The sequence below is a fragment of the Battus philenor genome, unplaced genomic scaffold (assembly GCF_028537555.1).
Source record: "Battus philenor isolate CCGP_79_NKW_IND1 unplaced genomic scaffold, ilBatPhil1.0.hap1 SCAF_3, whole genome shotgun sequence".
Taxonomy (NCBI): Eukaryota; Metazoa; Arthropoda; class Insecta; order Lepidoptera; family Papilionidae; genus Battus; species Battus philenor.
The window spans coordinates 9,631,896-9,651,672 of record NW_027181693.1 but is presented as its reverse complement, the minus strand read 5'-3'; the positions used below and the strand labels follow the sequence as shown (position 1 = coordinate 9,651,672).

Genomic DNA, 19,777 nt, shown 5'->3' with positions numbered 1-19,777 from the left:
GATCGGTTATGATTTTATATCACAAAATGAAAATGACCGTTTTACATACTTATATATGATTCATCAATAGACCCACGATGCACGTTCCAAAGACATAGCTCATCACCACTAGGCTATCACTGCTTAAATTGCCTAATATTTGCGCGAGAATTAATTACTTTCTGTAATATATATCATACAGTATTAATTTATAATAGTACAAATTAGCTACGTGTAGACACATCGTACAAACGTTCAATGAGACTCAGCTAACTTATCGTGGATTATGTCAATGATAGAAACATGGGCACTTGTATTATCGTATGACACATTCTCAATGGAATGGTAAACTGATCGATTCAATGATTCAACAATTAATTGTGTTGAGCCACTTTTGAAATGTAACTATTTATGTCATACATGGTGTTTAGTTATAGGGTAATAACTTTAAAGGGTTGAATCTCTCAAATAATGTATAGTACACCCTATACAAAAATAAATAAATACGTACATATTTTTGAACAATGTCTTTTTATTGTATATGTACATAAACAGATAAACATTTCAATTGCGTTATTTATTACTTCTGAAACCATGTATTTATATATATTTGTATAAGGCGTACCATACATTATTAGAAAGAAATACATTACTCCCTTTAAAGCTAACCACAGATATCCAACCAACCTATATAACTATTCCAGTTTATAAAAGAGGAATCCGCTACTGCAATTACACTAAAGTTGTGCAACAATAAATTACAACAAGTCATGCTATTTCCGGTAACGTTACTCAAAAGAAATTATTCAGTTTCTTCTGGATAGACAATACATACTTATTTACCCTACAAAAATACCAATGGAATTGAACTATTATAATGCTACCAGACCAAACAGAAAGTCAGTCGGACTCGCCGTGAACTTCTGGCTATGGGCGGACGGACCGTCGCCGCCCGCCCAGTGTCGACCGAGCCGCCCTACAGGTCACCCGCGTTCAACTGCCCTAGAATGGTCTCACATCGTGTCGACTATCGTCTTTACTTTATAAAACTAAGAATCCCGGTATAATAAAGTCTTTCAATCTGTGCAAAAAGTTACCTCGACATCCACTACGTAAATTCTTAAAAACGTTCGTCGCGTAAATATTCTTCTAAAGTTATTTTTAAAAGAAATATTAATGTTTTAGCATCGTTGCTATAGGAGGTTGTCCTAGTTGTATAAACTGTATGACGTACTGCATTTTAACTAAACATTGTGATTAATTTGTTTATAAAACCATAACACCACTTCAGCAACACACTGACGAAGATACGTTCAGGTATGTTGAATATTTTGATGAAATTTGATGTTTACTTTATTTGTTATTGTAGTTCCTATTTTTCCATTCCTAAAAGTATGTTAACAGAAACGAATTTAAAAAAAATCGCACCTTTTCCTTTTAAGAACTTCAATACCATAAATAGACAATTTTATAACAATAACCCAATGCAAAGTAAATAAAATAACAAAAAAAACATATTTATTACAGGATACAAGCGTCATAAGAAACCCTAGATATATGAAACATCCGTCCCACCAGTTGTCGGTTGGCTCCACTTAGCGTACTGAATTAAATTATTAGAAGCTCGCGTTAAAATTGTTTCTGTTAACGATATTTTTAATCTGTATTTCTCATTTTATTTTTTCTCGTTTTATTATTTGTTTAACAGACAGCTTGTCTTGCACGTCGGAGCTTTCTCTAATGTAATCCATTAACATTAGGGAGCGAATCGTTCTTCTTGCAAATTAATCAACTGAAAATTTGGAACATCATTATTACTGCTATTATTTAATACACAAATTATTTTGCACTCGAAAATGTTCTTAATTTTTCTTATTTGATTGAATGCTCTTATCGTTTTAATTTACAAATGAAATATTTCAAATTACAAATGAAATGTTCCAACTATATTACTTTCATAAAAGTGATATTGATGATGGTGAAAAGCTGAGGAACACATACCTCAGCTTTTCATCCTTTAACATATCCTGTCTTGTTACAAAAGGATCCCAATAAAGATTAAGAAAATTCCTATAGGTAGATTTATAAAACGTCAACGAAAAATTTTGTGGTAAAGGTTACACTGCAAATGAATTCCTAAAATAGCAGACTTTGGAAATGATGTGTTTGCCTCCAGGCTATTTTAATGTTTATAAAAAATGTAATTTTATATTGTTTTTAAAAATATGTAGCTCCATTTAATTTAGTTCGCTTGTTCTTCTCCGGTCTGAAACATTTATCATTAGAACAGGTTATTGATCTACACGTCAATAAATGTAATCAATTTATCTTAAGTTGAAAAATAAATTCTAAATTGAATTTAAATATAAATTTTTTCGCAATTGCAATTTCAAGCATTGACGTTTTTTACTGTTTCAACCGTATGATTTTAATAATAGAGTTCTAGTTTTAATGATAATTAGCTCGAAAGACTGCAGTGCTTGATGACTTAGTTCAGGACAAGAGGCCTCTAAGCAGAGCAGCGGTTGTTTATTTTCCCACGCCTCTTGAGCCCCAGCCAGTCGAAACGTCGCACTGCCCAAGGGCGACGTCCACTAATTTGTGTATACTTATCATTCCGATTTATTTCATTCGGCTAAAAAAGCTATTAGCAACTAACGATGTTGCTATATCGCTAGATAATGACAGTTAATTAAAGGTAATTCTTTAAATTTATTTCAGTGTTATGCAACTTTAGGTAATCAACAGCAATTGAAAAAAAGCTTAAATTCGCTATGTTCATATATTTTCATGTGTATAATTTTAATAATAAATAGAAACAGTAGTTCTTCTTGTTAGTCGTTTACATATGATTGGTCACAACCCTCCTTGGTTGTGACCAATCATATCGGTCTGCGCTACCAGTTTTCTTCAGATATTCCTGTGTTGTACACTTTTGTAACTCCATAGCAATCCTACGAGTGAGATGCTCGTCTTCTTGCCCTATTACTTTGAGAAACAGTAGTAAAAAGTATTAAGACTTATAAATGCAACAAGTATAAAAAGTTTCAATTTATATTTAATTAAAAAAGATTGCTATTTGACACAGTGCATTGTTATACGTATAAAATAATAATGTTCTTTTCAAACAATACAATCTTCTTTTCTTCCCAGTCCGCGTTTGTATGTGTGACCTAGAAAAATAAATATTTACATCTTAATTATTATGTAATTTCACTTGCGCTTGCGTGACAATGCTTAGTTTTAGAAACGGTGATACCTATTATAGCAAGAGACTCTCTACTACTGCACAACAATGGAATTCTGCCACGGGCCTAATTCTTTTTACGCACCAGTTCATATTACTACAGTGAAGATTCTGCCTTTCTTATTTTCACACTTTATGTAACAAGAAGATTTAGCACCCGGCATTTGATTTGTCACATCGGGTATAGTAAGACTTACAACTGGGTTCGATTTCGTAGAGCATTGTCTTTATCACACTTTGCTTCGACAGTTTTGTATGTAAAGGTATTTAAAATAATTAAATCTAATTATGTTTATTCATATTAATGTTTTCCACTTACATAATTTTTTTCATACGATCTTTATCACAAAGCCTATAAACCTTTATATGTAGATAACCACTTAAATTTGTTGTTTTGTCATGGGTGCCACATGATTCTACTTTAAATTAACTTTTAGATCTTATAACCTAATTTTTATAGTAATTTGACGACATTGACAATAAATCTCTAAACAATTTCATCTAATCCTAACAAATTTATTTTGATTAGAGGCGACAATCATATATTTCGATTTAGCAATATAGCCTGTTTTTTTGGTATTTGTAAAATACCATATTGTAATTCCGAAGGCATTTAAGATGGCATTCTAAATTAAGTGAGCTAAAAGTGGCTGACCTAAGAATTCGAATAGTACTGTTGAAATGTTTCATCAGAATAGTATGCTGTCCAACACTTAAATCATCTCAACACTTAAAAGACTCTTTACAGAGTAAATGGACACATGAGTCCCCGACAAGAAACTTTGGTTTATAGACTCGCAACACGCTTAGCATATCTATTGTGTGTCCGCGTGAGCCAAACTTCATCTACGTCTATCTAGTCTCTTATAAAACAGTACGAAAGGTAACAATTAATATTATAAACTACTTTAATATACCTGCGTCCAAAACAATAAAAGTTTTATAAAACTGTAAACATGAATTTAGAAATTAATAAATACTTACGTAGTAAACGTAAGAAGATAGGAAAGAAAACGCCGTACTTTCGGCCACTTATAGGAGATACTTTCGTTTATTATATATTAGATAGAAGTCTTAAAGACTAAATCTGAAACACGTATTCATATGTGCTAATTTAAACAGGTGATATATCATGCTTAATTACTTAAATTGCGTGTACATACAAGGCATTATATACGTTAAGGGGCACCAGTGGATATTCTAATAGCTCCACCGGCCGTGTCCATTTCCGTCCAGTAACAATTTCCTTCCATCATCGCGAGGCCCTTACGAGAAACTTGTCTGTACTACCTACGATTATCTATGCATAGCTTTTTGTTTGTATCGACCTAAAAGCTACAATAATAAACCGGTTTTAAGACGCCACCAGACGAGAAAGACAGACCTTTCTGTTTCTTTTTGGTTCAGTGATCTTATCTATAGTCTCGTCCGGTCACTCGGGTAAGAGAGAGAAAGAAATACAAAGGAAGCTCTATTGGCTTTTATTGTAGGGCCGACGAGTCAAACATGGCCGATGCGCCCGCGCCGGTTGTCTCTCGTCTACAACTTCGTGACGTTTTTGCCCTATGACGTGGAACCATTGATATTTTAAGACTAGTTCATCTGCGATGTAACATGGTGTTGAATACTCTTGAATAAATATCGTAGTCATGCTTTTGTACTTAGTAAGTACAATGTTACGAAATGTAATCGTTTGGTACAAAGTCCGTTCGATTTAAATTAACGTGCTAATTAACTTCAGCTTCATAACACGTTTGCGAAGTAGTAAAATGAAAACTGTGTACTCTTTGTTCGAATTGGTTGAGCCAAAGCTGAAAGTGGGTGACTCGGTACTCAGTGGAGGATTGACGTAACCGACACGTCAAGTCGGCGAGCGTTTGCACGACCCTAACGTAGCATTGAATGTGAAGGTAAGGCCCAATTAACTTAATTTTATAATAGCTCAAAGCTCTCAACAAAACACATTTAATTAATCACCTCTTATTTGCAAACAGGGGTCATACCAGCTTCATGAATAAAAGGTTTGGACGTATTATTCGAGTCTTCAAAATACGATAAATAGAATGAACCTCAGAAGATAATGTTAATTTGGTATATGTAAATCACTAAAAATTCTAGTACAACTCCACTAAACTTTAAGAGTTACTGTAAATTGTTTTAAACCTTCCTATGAAGAAGATTTAATGAACAAAATTGAAATGCAGTAAATTTGTCGACAGTAGAAACAGCTATCGTCCGTTCGTTGACTTGTCTCTCGACTATAAAAATCTATTTTATGTTTACACTTCGCTAGCAATATTACAGCTTCATTTTACTACAAAGCTATTTCTTGGCACCATTCAAGACAGACTGAAACTTCATTAGCTTACAAAAAAACTAGCTAACTTAATTACATACTTTAAATGTTAGAATAATGACGTGTTGTTTGATCGGTTTTTATTATTATCTTGTCCTTTTTAATTTATTTAATGAAGACGTTTAAAATATAAGGATTTTTTTCAATCTGTTGTTGTGTTTCCGTATTTCTATTATGAAATAGTGTACCGGTGCTGAAGTTACGTGATTAGACAAGTAGAAAGGAGAAGATTCCATGTGACCCGCTCTATGACCTGTGAACCACCCATTAAGCAATAAAATGTGGCATCATAGCGCTGTGAGTCAAAATGTCACGTGCTAAAATATTGTCCTAAATTGATTATCTGTACATCCCGTTAAAATGTCAATTGCAGATGAGCATACATTATTTTGTAATACATTATCTTACATACATTTTGCGTTTTAGAATAGTAAATATATCTTTATGGAATTTCACTAAACATGTATACGTTGTATACGTGTTTTACCCGCTTAAAATATGAGTAAATATATTGTACACCCTATCTCAAAGTCAATGGTTTCAGAAATAATAAATAATGAATGTAGTAAGAAAAAGCGTTTTGAAAATAACTGCATATTAAAATCGCTTTTTGTTTATTGTTGTTAGTTTTTGCAGATTTTGTACTACTAGAAGTTATTTATCTGTCGCAACTCAATGGAAAAAATATATTAATGTAACATGTTTCAGAGTTTTATTCCATCAATCACTATTTCAAAGACTATACAGGTTGATTAGAAATAGCTTTAAAAACTTTTAAAGCTTTTACACCTATCGCCCAATAATTTTTATCAACATATGTACATTATTGTTACAGTCAGGAATGTTGATAAATTTACGTTATTTAATTAACGTAATGCGTTTTATTTGGAGTTTATTAATATTGTGGTGAAGTTGATAACTGCACGCGGCCATGGGTTAACGTAACATTAATTGCTACAACAGCTTTTACGTTTAATGTTAGGTAAATGAGTGTAATAAATGACATTTACCGTACCGCGCCAAATTGTTTTGTCTCTGCTTTGTGTAACGCGCGTTGTAAATTAAATTCCTTTCATTTGTCAAACCCATTGGTCTTGTGTTAATTTGGCAATTTCCGCATAACGCGTGCATTTTATTTTTAATAAATGGCATTCCGCCGCGGTTTCGCAAAACAAATATGTCTAAAATTTACAGGTTGGCATATTTTGCAAACAACAATTTGCACTTGTTTTCGTTTTTCTGCAAATCGAATCGTATGTTTACTTTTGGGACATTTTAATTTTTTTAAGCGTTATTTTTAACTATTTGCTATTTTTACGTGTACTGTTTTTTATGTAATAATTTCAATTTCCTATTTCTTGTAAAACTGTTTGAGCACCTTGGTTAATAAAATACTGGATGAATGTGTATTATTATTGTATAATTGTTCCGATTTCGTAAAAAAAAGCATCTCATACGCATTAAATGTTCGGAATCTCTTACTGTTTTATGTCAACTCTTTTACCCCATGAAGCAGCTATCGAAACGAAATAAAAGTTTGGCGACCTCCCTTCTCCCTCCCAACTCTGTAATGTAACCGCCCAGGCCGAGGTTCCCGATGGAGCCTTTGAGCTGAGTTAAACATACGACGTTTAGTCTAAGAGCCTTCCGTGCTCTGCCTCCTGAAGCCCGCGAAATCTGTAAATACCAATATAGTAACAGTGTACCTCCAGACGAACAAAACCTCTTTATAATACAATCTCATTCTTAGAAATTACTAAACTGTAATTCTAATTTACCGATATTAACCATTTCTTTAAATCACAAAATTCTCTACTCTTATTCTATTATTGTATAGAAACTATTAATAACTTTCCCAAGAATTTCGGCACAGTCTGCCACGCTGTTAATTCGAATTTTGTGGATCGGCAAATACGTCACGGCGAGTCACGAAAAGGGCTGCGCTCTATGCTTCCTGCGTGATAAAATTTAAAACGAGAACGTCCGCAATAAAACGGGAATTACCGACATTACACAAAGGATCAGGCTGAAGTGAAAATAGGCCAGAAGCGTACTTTGTACAACCGATAAACGTCAGGAGAAAGGTTCTGTAGTAACAACGTTTTACTGCAAAATATATATTCTACTTCAATCGTATTTCAAAGGACATACGATTTCATGAACTTTTATAATGCTGTACATTTTACACCAACATAAGCAATTAATGATGACCATGACAAAAAATTTCTGATGACAAAGGTCTTTGACCAGCGTGTATTGCCAGTGATGACCTACGGATCAGAGACCTCGTCCCATACCATTATGAGAAGGTTCAAGGTCACCCAGAAGGCAATACTCGGAGTTTCGCTGCAAGATCAAATCAGAAATGGGGAAATCTAAAAGAACCAAGGTCCGCAACGTAGCTCGAAGAATTGCTTCAGAATTAAGTTCACGGGAAGCTGCTGAATGCGGGTAGCGCAACAGAGGTCATCTTTCCGCTTTTTGAGAGAGGTCCATGTCTTGCAGTGGGAATCTATCCGCTGACATTATGATGGTGAAAACCTTGAATTATACATAAGTAAAATCATGCTATTTCAATTTTTATAAATTATCTGAACAAAATAACATTTTTAGCAAAAAACAAAAACAATAGCAGTATAACGAACGCGTACCAAAGTGATTAAGAGTATTAAGATGTTACACAAGTGTTACAAGTAATAAATAATGAAATTGTTCATAATTCTACGCCCGCATGATGCATTTGCGAGCTACCGGTGAAGCGTTTGCCGGAGTTCATTCCGAGCATCACTACACAAGTCTCTTATCGCATTATGTCACCCCATGCGACGGCGCACCCGGTTACTGTGCTACATCTAAGCAATAGTTTCATTAAATATTGACAACCCTATTTTAATTATTTAACAGCTTTATATTTGCCCCTTCGTTATAACACTATTGTATATTTAACAATGGAAGTTTTACGAAATAACAATGTCACCTATTCGAGCAGATACAAAAAAAATGGCTTCCTCAAACATTATACCTGTTGTTCAACAAATTGGATATAATTTATTGAACCAATATCTTGTGTGAATATTTCAGTTTACGTTTCGAACAAAGAGAATAATCCGGTTTTTAAGAAAAGGGTAATTACTTAATTATCAGAAATTTCGCAAATTTTAAAATCGATTTTTTATTTAGTATAAAAAAATTATACTTCTTGCACATCGTCATCATCATCATTTAGGGATTCGTCGTTTAGGACGACCACTACTGGGCATAAGACTTAACTCTAGATTTCTAATAGTGCTAGTTGAAAGTGACCTGCATGCAGTATCTTCCTACGAACTTAACAGGGTCACTTGTCATCCACTTTGTAAGTGGACGTCCAATACTTTCTGGTACGTACGGCTCCACTCCAGAATTAACGGCCATCTGTTCTGCACGCTATATGGCAAGCCCACTTCAACTCGTCAATTCGCTGAGCTATGTCAGTTACTTTCGGCACACAAACCTCCCGAATATTATGCCACAAGTACTAAATAAGCTTTACATTATAATTTATGAAGCCTTACATTGTTAGCAACTTAAATAACTTAACACAAATAAGCTTTAAACGTCTTTTAGTAAGCAGGAACGAGCTTTATAAGGCGCAGTGTCACCCGAGAATCGGGATTTGTAAATAATCCACTTTGTCCCATGAAATTTACTAAGAAGACTACGAAGATTCCGGATCACAAAGTTTCATGAGATATAATTAAGTCAGTTAATTGCAACAATTCGGATTGTTGTAACATAAACTTAACGTGAAAACTTACTTTGCGCCAGATTATTTCATAAGTATGAGTTTGACTTAAATCATTTAATTTTCATTAATAAACAGTTCAAAAGCAATCGAAAATCACTTCCTTATAGTATTGAAAATATATTTCGCTATAACAGTTAATGTCAAAAGTAACAAAATATAAAATTGAATTTGTTTCAAAGGACCATTTTTATAAAAAAAACGTCGAAGTGCTTTTGGAAGACATTTTTAGAGATATAATAGAAATTATAATCTTTTGTATGTCTTGGCTACAAATTTAAGATTTTTCGAATCGATGTTTTCAAAAACTCTTAAAGTATTTATAAACAGCAAAAGTTTTTTTTTTTTTAATTTATTAAAATACGAGGAGACCATCAACTAGGTGGGCCAACGACATGATCAAGGTCGCGGGAAGCACACAAGACAGGGCATTGTGGCGATCTTTTGGAGGAGCTTAAACCTTACAACGTCGTCTATCAGCTTACATTAATAAATATTTACGCTTATAAAGGAGATATAAAAAATTACAATAGCTCTATCTGTAACGTTTAGTATTAACAGCTATCTATCTATGTATTTTTAATTTCTCAACTATTCTGGTTTCGGTCATCTCTATGGGCAGTTTTAATTAAAAAAAATAATGCATTTTGATACATTGCACCGTAACGCACCGACGTATCTGTTTCGGAAAAAGTAATTCAAATTGTACTCTATGGCTTTTCTTCATACAGGATTATTGGTAATATATGCACATCCTATTCAAAATTCATTGGTTTCAGAAATAATAAATGATGCAATGATAATACAATAAGCAAAAGCAAATCCAAAATTCTGATTACTACATTTTAAAATTATTACTGTTCACTATCTGTCCATGAAGACTTAGTAGTGCCAGATAATAATAGTCTGTCGTATTACAATAGAAAAGAAAATTATTCAAAATGGTCACTTTATGCAGTGTTTGGTTTAAAAGCTTTTAATAGTTTTCTGACAAATGAGCTATACATTCACACTTTTAATTAATCAATCTCTACATAAAAAAAGATTGGCACATGCATGCATGGTTAAGACCAACATTGGAGTGTAGACCCTTTATTATCTTAAAATAATTTATCTTACCTCATTTTAAAAGACCATACTGGTTACCTCACAAATAAATTCATACCATTACCAACTACTTATATAGGAACGGATTAGAAAATAAACAGCGAGTTGCTCGGGCTTCACCTTAAAAGTTCCTTGCTGTCGTCAAACGTTCTACGATAATTAGAACCTACGCAACCATCTTCCATGTTGTTTATATAAACATTGGCTCGACGCTTGCTCTCAAACCAAATATGAAATTTATAGTATGATAACTATAATTTTTAAATATGTAAATGTAGAAATATCGCATCGTTTCCAAAAGAAAATTGATATTTCAGTGTCGTAATTAGTTAAACTTCGGCTAATAAAGGCTTCAGAAAAGTATTCCAAGTAATTTTAAACACAACATTTTATTTAGTTATTGTTATCTGTGATAATTGTACGCCTATAAACTTTCAACATTTAAGACACGCATCTTTTTTATGTATTTCTAATGATCAGCACTTTAGTAACGTATAATTTTAGAAATAATTATAACCTTCTTAATACTCAACGGTGCTCAGGGTGGCTATTATACATGACGGCATTACCGCATTTTTAAATCGAGTAATTGTTGTAAATTGATTATTGTCGAGTTGACACAAGTTTAAACACCTGATTGTTAAGAAGTTATTATTGAATATCGACGATTGTTATATTGTAAGTTGCTTGTTAGTGGATATAAATAACGATGCACCGACGGCACAAAGGGAGCGAATTGTTTCGTTGATCAATGAAGACATAGTTACGCTGTAGGTTAATATAATTTCAATAAAACACAGATTCTGATTCCGAAACTGTGTTGTATTGGAAGTATGATGTTATCACCGAAATAATATCAGTTATGTCTGCTAAACTAATACCGCTTTTCTTTAAAACGCTACACTATTGCGAACAGTAATTAAAAATATAACAGTAGCAATCTTAAGTATACTCTATGTTCCAATGGAGCCAAAATGAAATCTAGATAAAAATTGATAAAAAACAAAAGATAAAATCACTTGAATTCATTTACATAACAGAATTTCAATTTTTTTATTACACCATTGTTCATGAATAGATATTTCATGTAAATCAATAAAATTAATGGCATTTTACATAAAAAGAACATTAAAGAACGCTAGATTTCTCTAAAGTTTTATTAATATCTTTTGTTCGTGACTGTGGTCTCAAGTGAATTAATAAAATATATCAAGTTACAAACGTGTAGTTTTAATACACATTTTGAAATAAGAGATATGAAAAAAAAAAACTTAAAAATAGACGATGTTAGTTGACAAATATCTTTTAAGCCACAAGACATTGGTTACTTCGTAAGTGTTAAAACATTTGAATGCTGGAAAAATAGACAAAATTTATAACTTTTTTCCGATTAATTATGGGTTGATTATTCGTTTCATTCAATGTTTAGTGTTTAATGAACAACAATCGACATCGGATGAATGTAAAGACATGCTAACTGGGAACATAATAATTGGTTCCCATATCCTTGACTCATTATCGAAAATGGCGTGGCGGCAAATTGACTGACAAACTGTCTGCGAAAGCGTGGGTCTTTTCCGCTGTTCATTCGAATACAGTTTTTTTACATAATTGGAATTCATTACTGAAAATGCAAATTTTTCATATTTACACAGTTTCAGAATCTTAGTTTTTTTTTTTTTTGGTTTTTGACTTACTGTCTTGTTCAGTTATAATTATATCATAATTAAAAAAATATATTACTGATTATAATATCCGACAGCTATCTAGTGCCTAAGTTATATCTCTAAATCTATAAAGACTTTTAACTATTTGATAAAAGCGAGTAAATGTAAAAATCATTAAAATCCGTGTTAATAACTGGAGCCATTACATTTTGTTTTTGTTCCGTGAATCCGCTCGTGCAGGTGATGACCGAAAAAGGGTATTTTGTGCTGGTTTGTCGCTGAACACGCAACACGCAACGGATTTTGTCAGAATTACGACATGCACATGGGGTCTCGCGTTTATCTTTCTCTGTTTCATATTTATATTGGATATGTTCACGCGTATGAAACATACATCATTTACAACTAATCGCTTATAATACTATTGGTAAATAAAAGTAACACAATATAAATATAGTACGAAATAGAAGGTTTATTTATATAAATCATTTATCAATAATATTAATCATTTACTCAAAAAAGTTATTAACATAAGTGACGTAAAAACAGGCAAAAACATAATGGACTGTTAAATGATTACACGGCAATTATGGTTTGTTTTGTGAAAGTTAGCATTTATATAATTAAAAAAAAGGAATCGAAGACATTAAAATATAAATCGTATTATTGAGATAAATATATTTTTAATTCTTGTTATCAAATTTAGTGTTTTAAAAGTTTTGCTATAAATATAGCAAAATTTTTCTCTCAAATTATAATTGTATCGTCATACTTATTAGGCTAGTTCTGATTCATGACTCGCATTAGATAATTAGGAGACATATTTGATTGCGGATAGTTCGTGCAGTTACACCCCCATCAATATAAAATTTGCTTACACGAGTCTACTATTCGTCGATTCAACATTACCTATTATATTTAATATAATATACAGGCTTGAGTCCAGGTTGCCCAAGTCAGTAGTAATCAAGTTAATATTCAGTAGTAACCCAGACTTGATCTAGTCTTTATCCAGCAATCCCTAACGTCATTACTTTTCAAAAAATAAATCTATATAGTCATTGAAAATATTTCCTAAGTTACCAACAAATGTACAAAATCATTATCTATTTAAAGGCGTTTAGTATCAATATGTTTAATATTCAGTAAAATAGTTAATTTCTAAATTTCTTGACTGCTATTGTAAACGAATTATTCATGTAATGGCTTTATAACCATAGTTTATTCGTTCACGTTGTGAGGTAACAACATCAATAGTTCTTTTGGCAGGTACCCACCCACACGAGCGTGTAGGCCAACAAAGCATTCCATTTAACAGAGCTCAATGCCACTACTAATGATTTCAGAGGCCATACGACAGTCACGACCAAAATACAATTGGATATAGAGTGGGCTTAAAAGTACTCCAAATTATAAGTTAATTGTAAACACTAATTAAATATATTGTATTTACGCGCTCACAATGAACTTAGCTCTCTAAATCCAAACAGATTTAAAATAAACTTATGTGTTCAATAACAAAATGTGGGTGTTATTGTTAAGTTTTAATTTACTTGAATATAAAAGGGTACTGCTATACTATTAAACAAAATTAAGATTCTCGTAAAGTTCGTTTTAATTATAAATATACACGAATTTACATTGTAAACGGTAACATATGCGCAATTAAATATTATTAAGCTATTCATTGTAAATATTTTTATTGCCGTATAATTAGTTTTATTGCGGTATTTATTCAATGTGAACAACAATGTTTAAAAGATTCTCGCACAAGCATGCGTTCAAATGTAACACAACATATACATAACGTATCAAATGCATACAAGTCTTTAACTTATTACTCGATAATGGCTTGTATTTCTTGCATTACGCCATTATCAAAAAGAAAGCTTAGATACTTTGCGAGGAATAGTACCAAAAAATCCATGTTTTAAATCGAATAGGCAAAAAAGATTACTTTGTTTTTAAAGTAACTTTAGTATAACTTATGCTATTTCTACATCAAAACCATTTGGCAGTAGATCAAAGCATTAGCCTATATATTATTATTACAAAAGTATAACAATTTAATATATTTCCTATTTATTATATTTTTAGATAATTGTACCAAAACCAAAGTATAAAAGAGTCGTGTAATAGGTGATACAAATGCATTTTTTTTATTGTTACGTAAAGTAACAGAGGTTTCTTATAAAAACCAAATTAACCTATTCCGTAAACGTGTCACTACATTGCAATTTTATGAATGACGGATTAGCAATTCAAATACCATACACCTTCCCGCGCGACTAGAATAGCAACCTGCACAAAATCGTGTGTAGACTCCTAGCCCGCCTGTAATGGAATACATCAATAGTCCGCACCATAATTGCAATTTTATGTCTAATTTAAATTTGAACGAATTTAATATTAAGTACGTATATTTGAAATGTTTAAGAATACTACACACGTGCGCAGTAACTGGATACGTAGATAAGTAGGTGCCGCCATTATGTAAGCGACGTGAATGAGAATCTACTCTGCTCCATATTAATGTTAGCACCACACCTTAAATACTACAGGTTCGGAGACCCACTAAACAAGCGGCCACGCTGTTTTTAATTCTTTTTTATACGTGCCTACGTTTACTTAAAAACGAACTTCCAAAGTTGTGCTAATGGCGCAGTTATGGAATTTAATTACACCTTTCGAGTCCTTTCACCTTTCAAGTCCTTTCATCTTGAGAGAACATTAATTACATAAACGTAATGCGATCAATAATTAAGTAAAGTTTCTTAACGTATAACAACGTTATAGCATAATCTTTAATTTGCTTAGGTAAATCATATTATTAAAAATTAAGCTTTTTAAAAATAAACCAATCAATTAGCAATGTCTATTGATAATATTATAATAGTTAAAAATTTTAAATAATTCTACCAATTTGACGCAGCTACAAAAAAGAAACTGTTCATCAGTGCCACCTGCTGAGTGTTTTGTTACGTGTCATCCAAAACAGGTTGTCCTTTCGACCGACCGCCTTTTCAAGTATGATACGAGATGAGAATTGATCAAGTAAGAAACTAGCTGCCTATATAATTGTTGTACATAAAACAAAATACATTTTAGTGACTCAAAAACATAATTTGCAACATTTTACTTTCGTATTACATTTTATATTCTGTGCTAGAAGTACAAATCGTTGTTGGTCGATAACATTATATAAACAATACGAAAGGCGTCGCGTGACTTAGGTTCAGAAAATAGTACTAAAGCGCTATTTTACTTGATTTATCGTTGCCATTATAGAAATGACCCGTAAATTTTTAATTTTGTTAAAAAATTGCTTTAATCATAATTAAAGCATTTGCAAAGAACTCAATTATTTCAGACACTTTTAGCGTAAGCAAAATTTAGGTAAGTATCTCGTGAGTTAACTGCGGAAGTCTAGAGGTAGTGCGGTGCGAGCTGTGGAACGGGATGTCGTTTGTAGGAACTAGTCTCATCCAATTAAGAGCAAGCCCGCTGAATTGCTTGTAACTTTTTGTCGTTTTTGGAATTGTCTTCTCGCAATTTTCTTTTTGCAATTGCAACATCGGCATTGCCGAAACTCTTCTTTAGAGCATTGTTTATTTTGCTTTTCCAATATTGAATACAATGAAATTGAATCGCAGCTGGGTTCTTGTATTTTAAGTGTACGTGTTTTATTTTTAGCACTATTACTAGTATCATCATTTATGCTAAACTTATTTAACATCAACATAACTTAATGCTGCTTTAGCTAATGATGAAGATGTAACTAATGCCTAGATTCTCTCATTATATTTTCATCGGTAGCCAACTTAGATCAGCTTGGCTATACTGACTTACCTCGAGACATTAAGACCGCTCCAGTTAGTCACTGTTATAGCATAACTATTACGTTAAATGTTTTGTTTTCGGATAAGCAAGTGATTTGCACCCTTTATAAACTATATATTGTAGTCAGTCAGTAGAATTGCCGCTTCAGTGTGACCCGATTTAGTCTGTTACAATTTTCTAGTGAAATTTTCGTCTTTTCTAGAACACGGGGTATTCATCCTTCGCCTTCGCGTTAGACGCGACTGTAGTCAGTCCCAAGCAGGACCAGGTGGAGGTAGAATTCTGTGGCTCGCTGAGATTCCGTTTGTTTGGTGTGCCGTCATTAACACAGCAGCTGGATCCTTGATATCGTCTGAGTAATTCTTTGAACCAGAAAGCAGAGCGTAAGACGTCCAATCAATGTCGACAGATGATCTAGTTAAGGTCGCCTTAAGACGTTAGATGAAGACAGCTTAACCGTTTTTATTAGAAATATTTAGATGTACGTCCCAAAACTGAAAGGATGTTGATAGAGTCTACATATTATCTGTTAAATACTGCTAGTCTCGACTAAATGATACAAATAACATACTGTGAGTATCTTATTAATGAAGACCACGTTGAAGATACCGATTCAACCAAATTGGCTTCAAAACAAAGAACAAGAAATTACCATTAGAAAAGCAATACCGACTGTATTATACAAAACAATGTTAAATTCTTAATTTTTAGTTAATAATACATTTTCCATAATCACCATCGACCTATCAAAAGTATCAAAGGCTCAAACGCTTCGTGTTACGTAGTATTCACCGACAACGCTTACTGGAATATGCAAATGAAGTAGAATTGGAGGTAGAAGTGGCGGCACTCGCTATACCATTGTCGCTTTGCGATTGTGTGAGTGTATATTCTTATGTGTGTATGCTTTTGGCTACCGGCGCTCGTCGGCCGAATAATAAAATTGTGTTTGATATTAATCTCTTGTAACTTGTTTTTGCAAACAGTTTTTACATTTCAACATAGAAACGTTTATCCTATATTTATTTCTTATTTTATATCATGTAAATAACATTTAGGGTTGACCTTTTTTATAACATAATAATTTTCCACATAAGGTCGCTTCTTATTCTATTTCTGAATAAATGTTATAAAAATAGTTTTTATAAAAGTAAATATTATGTGAAAGTGTTGCTTTTATATTCAATATATGTGTAATGTAGTGTTAAAAATTTGTCCGTGGATAAGTCGTGTTGTCGTGCCAAATCGGTTCATTAAAACAACGGAGTTAGGGAGACGCGGCTAGTGGTCCCTCACTGCTTTTACACTCTATGTATACTTTACTCAGTAACATATTAATAATAGACTAAATAATGTGCCTACGAAAATAACTGAAACGATTAAAATATACCGAACAAACGTTTTTTTAGAAACATTCGATTAGTAACTATTAAATCCAGGAATATTTGTTTCAACTACAAGATGCTAATTTACAATAACGTAAATGCGAATCACATATCAAGAATATTCTATAAAAAAAAAGTTTTCTGGTTCATAGAAACCTGTAGTTAGTTTGTGTTGTTTAGGTAGTTTGTCTAGATAAAATCATTAGTTTCGCCCTGGCTTATCCGCCAGGAAATACGAGCCGTTATAAGTTTGTGTTACGGAAGTACAGATCGAGGATAACAAAAATCTTTCTTTAAAACCCAATCACAGAATAAAAATATAAATAAAGCGATAAATTTTCAAAATGATTTTAACAAGATATATTCGTATAATAACATAGTTTTAGGCATTACGATATGAATATTTTTTCGAAAACTATTTATTTATTTACTTTTTATTGTAAATCAACACTTGATATTTAAAAAATCAGGTGAAATAGGCAAAATATGGCGTACATTGAGCAGTCTCATCGCAAACAGCGATTTCTTCCAGACAAATGTTATATATGTTCAGTTTGTTGCAGTTTTGCGTTTTCTAACTCTGACTAGAAGATTTAGAATAACTCTCTATTTTTGTCGGCTACATTCCTGTACAGAAACGGACCCCTTTATGTAAGTATTAGACAGTCTCTTCACTGTATTGAAAATCAATTTTATCTGTTATAATATATTAGTAATAATTCCAATAAATTTATTATTTATTTTTAAGTAACATAAAAATGAAGGCGCATAATAATCCATTTAGGGAAATAATTAATGTCGTCCGGTGCATAGTTTTATAAGGTGTATTGTCAATTCCAAGCAAGGTACAAGACAAGACCACGTAAGCCGTACGGAGCTATTGTTCTTCGACGCATTACTACCTAGAACATTAAATTAAATCCTCGTCCGTACGGTGTAGGGGTGAATGCTGCTTATTTAGATGCGACGGTGCGACGCCCGCCGTCAGAGGGCCGACCACGTGGGCTGAATGCCAATGTACAATTATATTTAGCGTCCATTGCGTTTGCTGTGGATGAATAGGATCTGTGTCAAATAACACGATTGTTTTTTAAATTACGACGACGCGCACCGAACGTAAAGTCATCGTGAATTGTACACACGAATGTATAATTCCTACCCCTACCTTTTGATGTATTATGGTGTAAACTTTTTATATTATTAATTAATAGCAATCCTTAAAGACTAAAACACTTTTCAATAATTATTTTCATTTCAATAAACTTGTAATATAAACATTACGGTATAAATCGATCCAGAAGTCTTAATTTCAATAAATAAAATAGGTTAACGACACCGCAGTGTGACAATAACATTGCATACTTGCACGCTCTAGTACATCCTGCACGCCAATCCTACTTATAATTATTTACGATAGATGTCGCCGTAATATTTTTCACACTTAAAAAATATGATTTAAAACCTAAATAGACATAATAAACAGTGATAAATGTCTCTTGTTAAAAATTATGTTTCCGAGAATGAAGTTGATAAAAAATTCTGTTAAGGCTAGATAAATAAAAATAATTTATGTTGGGAATCATACAGACGCGAAGATTTAATGTTGAAAGAGTAAGGAATTTTGTCAACAGAGTCACTGACATGCTTGAACAAATAAGAACATAAGGGCTTATATGTCTACATATTTTGCAGAATGTTAGTTGGTACAGCATTTATCTGTCCGGGCCTATCGTAAAGCTCAGGCGTTTTGGCATAGCAACATTGTCGTGGTACGGACGTAGTGGCATTAGTTACTCTGCTTGGCAGGTGGCCATTTGTAACGATCAAGACGGACTAACCGCTGAAGAACGGAACGATGGGCGCCAATACCCGACAAAACTACATTGTTTATTATTCGTTACAAGTAACTACTCTTTGTTAATGAGAAATTGTTTTAACAGTATTCAGTGTTGCTCACCACGATAATCAATTAGTTTTTACTTTACTATGTAATATCTTTTCGTTACCGTTCGTTTATTAAATTTTCGTTCCAAAATTTTTTACCTAACATTTTAAGTACAACGAACATATAAGATTGTAACTACCAGTTTCTAAATAATTCTTATCCACAAAAAAAACATCATGTGCTCATAATATTTATTTCATAATACGATAACAGTTTATTCGGTTATAATGCGACAGACACGCGGGACGTTAACCTTCTGGTATTTGATATGCTATGCGCATAAGGTTTTCATACTGAGCTGGATTCTAAAATATAAAAATCCGCAACAATGCCGATTTTAACCTTATACAGTCGTGCGTCTTACACCACAAAAAATTCTTCAAAAGGAAATAAAGCCAGTGGAATTATTATTTACAGTAAATATATAAGCAAATCACTCATTCCTGACAAATTGGTCCTACTTATGC

At 32.6% G+C, this 19,777-nt stretch overlaps 1 protein-coding gene across 1 annotated transcript in view; it reads left to right on the top strand.

The window, feature by feature from the left end:
- The first annotated feature begins 4,764 nt into the window (after positions 1 to 4,764).
- The window catches only part of LOC137926799 (semaphorin-1A-like), a 117,468-nt gene continuing 102,455 nt past the window's right edge, over positions 4,765 to 19,777 (top strand). The window contains exon 1 of the mRNA XM_068770501.1: positions 4,765 to 5,136. The gene's annotated coding sequence lies outside the window, so the exon portion shown is untranslated. The remainder of the gene's footprint in view (positions 5,137 to 19,777) is intronic.